The 5,425-nt window shown below is 35.2% G+C and overlaps 1 non-coding gene across 1 annotated transcript; it reads left to right on the top strand.

Moving 5' to 3' along the window:
- The first annotated feature begins 260 nt into the window (after nucleotides 1-260).
- On the top strand, nucleotides 261-342 carry TRNAS-AGA (transfer RNA serine (anticodon AGA)). The gene has a single exon. It is a non-coding gene; the product is annotated as a tRNA-Ser (tRNA).
- The last annotated feature ends 5,083 nt before the right edge of the window (nucleotides 343-5,425 follow it).

Raw genomic sequence — 5,425 nt, 5'->3', positions numbered from 1 at the left:
TGCAATCAATAAGAAGCGAATTGAAAACCAAAAAACTCTTCTTCATAATGTCGGAATCAACAAGCAGCGAATGTTTTTCATGCCGGGAAACATCAAATTCCTCTACAGCTAAGTGCCCTGCAAGGGTCGAACCTATGGACTTTCTGATTAAGAAACAGGCGCTTTATTCACTGGCGCTTCTCATGATTTGTATGTGTTGATAGAGATACAACATTTTGAAAAAATGTGTTATTCCTCCAAACGAGATTTGGATTACGGGTGTGGACGTGCCGGAGTGGTTATCGGGCATGACTAGAAATCATGTGGGCTCTGCCCGCGCAGGTTCGAATCCTGCCGTCCACGTTATTTGTCACAGACATGTACGAGAATGTCTTCTGGTATTGGACTTTTAAGCTTCCTGTGCACGAATTGCATTAATTTACTGCATGTGGACTTTTTCCACGGAGACATGCACAGGGTAATTTCATGTACGAGAATGTTTTCTGGTATTGGACTTTTAAGCTTCCTGTGCACGAATTGCATTAATTTACTGCATGTGGACTTTTTCCACGGAGACATGCACAGGGTAATTTCTGTTCAATTTACTGCAAGTGGATTTTTCCCACAGAGACATGCACAAGGTAATTTTTGTTCAAGTGGATTTTTCTCACAGATTTCCTTTTTCCACAAAGACATGCACAGGGTATTTTCTGTTCAATTTATTGCAAGTTGATTTTTTCCACGGAGGCATGCACAGGGTATTTTCTGTTCAATTTATTGCAAGTGGATTTTTTCCACGGAGGCATGCACAGGGTATTTTCTCTTGCAGGTTTCAAACCGCCTGTCTATGTTATTTGAGTATTTTCTCTGGTATTGGACTTTTAAACTTCCTTTTTCCACAGAGACATGCACAGGGTATTTTCTGTTCAATTTATTGCAAGTGGATTTTTTCCACGGATCCATGCACAGGGTATTTTCTCTTGCAGGTTTCAAACCTCCTGTCTATGTTATTTGAGTATTTTCTCTGGTATTGGACTTTTAAACTTCCTTTTTCCACAGAGACATGCACAGGGTATTTTCTGTTCAATTTATTGCAAGTGGATTTTTTCCACGGAGGCATGCACAGGGTATTTTCTCTTGCAGGTTTCAAACCCCCTCTCTATGTTATTTGAGTATTTTCTCTGGTATTGGACTTTTAAACTTCCTTTTTCCACAGAGACATGCACAGGGTATTTTCTGTTCAATTTATTTCAAGTGGATTTTTTCCACGGAGGCATGCACAGGGTATTTTCTCTTGCAGGTTTCAAACCTCCTGTCTATGTTATTTGAGTATTTTCTCTGGTATTGGACTTTTAAACTTCCTTTTTCCACAGAGACATGCACAGGGTATTTTCTGTTCAATTTATTGCAAGTGGTTTTTTTCCACGAGGCATGCACAGGGTATTTTCTCTTGCAGGTTTCAAACCTCCTGTCTATGTTATTTGAGTATTTTCTCTGGTATTGGACTTTGGATTTTGAAAACTTCCTGCGCACGGGTTGAATCAATTTACTGCAAGTGGATAACTTGCATTTTTTCCAGAGACATGCACAGGGTATTTTCTCTTGCAAGTTCCAAACCTGCTGTCTATGTTATTTTCCACTAACATGCATAGTATAGTTGGTGGGTCAAGCCAACCAAAAAACACCTCTATATGCTTTAGCCTGAGCTAAATCTTGTGGGACTTTTCCACTGAAACAAGCACAAAAAAATTTCTATTGCAGGTTTGAATCCTGCTGTCCACACCATCATGATATTCAAGGTTTGAATATTGTTGTCCACACCATCATCAAATTCAAAGTTAAAATGCCAATGAGGCAAGACAACAAAGAAAGGAATTACTTAACATGCTTTAACTGGAAGTTGAATCAGTGAATCAATTTACTGTATATGGAGTATGGAGATTTTCCACCGAGACATGCACAGAGTATTTTCTCTAATATGGTACTGGATTTTTAAACTGTTGAATCAATTTACTTTAAGTGGGAAATAAAAAAAATTATCAAAGAATTATTCAATTTGTTGATTTAAAATACCTATGAGTTAAGCTAACAAAAAAACCAAAGAAATATTTATATACTTTAACCATCATGCTAACAAAAAAAATACTTGATATACTTTAACCAGAATTGAATCGATTTATTGTACCCAGACTCTGGTATGGTATTGGATTTTTAAACTTCTTGGGCCTGAGTTGAATCAATTTACTTCAAGTAAGAAATAAATAAATTATTAAAGGAGTTACTTAGTATGCTTTAGCATGAGTTCAATCAATTCACTGCGAGTGGAAATAAATAAAGGAATTATTCAACCAGCTTTATAAATTAATTTGAGTATTTAAAAATATCTAAAACAAATTCTTAAAGATTTATAATTTTAAGAATAATTTTTTTGGAAATAGTCACACTAAAGAATATTTGTCCATGCGTTTTGAACCAACAATGTGATTTATTGTCTTGACCATGAATCAAACTGGTGAGTTAGAAAAGCATCGACAAATATTCTTTGATGTGATTATTTCCAAAAAAAATCTTCTTATAATATATATATATATATATATATATATCACAAAAGCCTAAATTAATTAATTAATTATATATATATGAATTAAAAAGCTAAGAAAGGCATTATTATAATAAATATTTTGAAATTAAAAGATAAAGTAATTGTTTGCATGAGATTTTAAGAGGGTTTTCACATCTTCATCCTTTTAGTGTCACAAAGATAACAGATTTACCAACAAAATTAATTCCTGCGTACAAAATTAACTCATCCCCAAGAACAAGCGCCAATTTGAGGGGTCATCGACCCACGAACATCCAATTCTCCACACATTCGGTGCCAGACTGGTCAACCCAAACACACTTGATCCATCTGTCATTGCACCCAGTGAAAAATGATTTTCCTTCCATGTAAACAACCAAATCTTCTCCACAGGGATAAGCCCATACCCTATTTTTTCAGCATTGTTCTACCACTAGTTGGGAGCATAGATGTGTACCGTTAGCAGGCTAGGAAGGTGTTGAAAGAGAGGCCATGATATTGTACTTCGATGATTGTAGGATAGTTCATCCTGAAAGGGCATGGTTTTTGGTCTACAAAGATTCCTTTGCCATGGCAGGAGAGGAGACCACCACTGTAGTTTTCATTTCGAGAGATAGAGACACATGAAAGGACCATATTTCATAGTGAGGTGGAAGAGATATTCGTCGGGGCTAGTGAGTTAGTTATTCAGTTCACATCCTTTCCCCACACTTCTCCCCCTTTACATGTCCTAACTATATTTTTTCCTTAACTATTAAGTGTGAAATAGACATACTAGATGGATAACCCGTTGAGTTGGCCCAAAAATTGCTTTAGAAGAGAATTTGAATGTAATAACAAATGAAACAATTTAGCTAGTTATTTACATTATTATAAATTAATTGTGCCGAGAGGCCCTCTAGAGTCCAATATAGGGGGTGATGTGTAGGTGTAATGGAAGAAATTTTGTAAACTTTTTTACATGTGGGCTTAATATATTGAATCTATATTAATAGTGTTTTTATTAAAAAAATTGCGAATAACTTCTTAGAAAAAAAAAAAATCATAATATACAAATTACATTAAAATATATAGCATATAAGTAGCAAAAAGTAGTAGAAATGATGGAAGCTATCATAATGGAAAAATATGAGGGCACACAAGACATTGAAATTGATGGATACTCACATATCCTTATTAATATCAACTTTAGAAATAGGAGGTAAGGTTATTAGTAGGTGGGAAGTATTTTGCAATGGGTGAACATTGAAATCTTTTGGTTTTCTAACATAGAGTTTACTCACATTCATAGAATAACTAATCAATTTGTTAAACAACAAAGAATTTATGGAGAAAAATAATTTCAAAGACAATAAAAAATTACATTCAAAGATAATACAACATCACTTTTGTCTATTTAGAGTCAATATAAACAATGAAGCTAGAAAAATATATCACCATCGAAATAAACCAATATTAAAAGTATTTAATTAAAAATAAACTACAATATCATTGATTAAATCATATTAGGACACAGGGGAATTGAACCACCAACCTTCTACTTATAAAGCAGGTGCTCTTCCATTGAGCTAACACCCTGTAAAGAATTATGTGAGGGTTATGATAGTCCTTGAAATTACATATATAGGGATTGATTTTAAAACTAGCAATTGCACATAGAGGTGCAAAAGAATGCCCATAGAGGTGGGAATGTGAAGCCAATAAGCAAGTGAAATACAAATGAAATTTGAGTTTCTGTATAACTTCTAAAACATGTAACAAGGAGGTTAAATTTAAAAATAAAGTTACACTAACATAAATGTCCCAAAACATTCGAAATCTTTATAGACACAAAGTATATCATTGTCTCACGGAATCCCAAAAGAATGGAAATTTTGTAGAGATGTTACACAAATCCAAAGGAAAAATGGAAATCATGTGTTTACTAATGTTGGGGATGTCCAATCCCCCTTGATCACTTCGTAAAGTGCAATTACAAAAATCTCAAAGACACCATATCAATATTTTTTACTCCACCTTTCTTGCCCAATAAAATTTTGAGAGTACCTATTCTAACATTTTTTTTTATTTTATTTTTTTTTTTGATAGAAACGGTTATGGAATATTTATATTCATCTTGGCCTGAATGCTGAAAATCTGATTACATTGAGGATGTCTATATCTTGTTGCATCTCACTGCTAAGAATGAGAATGCAGCTGAAGCTTGAAGACTTCTATGGGTTCCCATGATTCTTCTTCATCTTTCATCTTGACCCCGGCAGAGAGGAGGGCAGCTTTGTTGGCTTCAATGTCTGCCTCTTTATTATGAGTTCTCAGCACATGGTAGTAATTCAACTTCTGAAAAGCGTTTTCCAAGCCCTTAATTCTGGATATCAGCCTTGCTAGTTTAAGATCCAAAGCTGGGGAGTTGGAAACCATTGCGTTTATAATGATCTGGGAGTCACCTATAACATTAGCTTCACTTATATTTAAATCTTTGAGGATCTTGAGGCCTTGAAAGAGGGCCAAAGCCTCAGCTTGAATGCTGGATGAATGTCCAAGCCCCCAAGCAAAGGAATGAATTTTTTCCCCAATTGGATTTACAACAACACCTCCTGCACCAGCTTTGCCCGGATTGCCCTTTGCTGCCCCATCAAAAAAGAGAGAGTGCCTTGAGTGCGATTTGAGCCAGTCTTGAAAGTCAGTTTCAGATTTCCTTATTTGCCAGTCTTTAGGAGGAGGGACGTTTCTAACTGCTGATTGAAATTGCAAGTCAAGGAATGATCCCCAAGCAATGTCCTGTTGGCTACTTCAAAAAAAAAAAGGACAAAAACCAATGTGACGCGCTCCTAGAATTTATCAACAAATGCAATCTTCTTAGAAGGA

Source organism: Pinus tabuliformis, chromosome 1_1 (genome assembly GCF_031772625.1).
Source record: "Pinus tabuliformis cultivar Carrire ecotype Pingquan chromosome 1_1, CPIR1, whole genome shotgun sequence".
Taxonomy (NCBI): Eukaryota; Viridiplantae; Streptophyta; class Pinopsida; order Pinales; family Pinaceae; genus Pinus; species Pinus tabuliformis.
The sequence above is the reverse complement of the archived record's forward strand: the minus strand, read 5'-3'. Positions and strand labels throughout refer to the sequence as shown.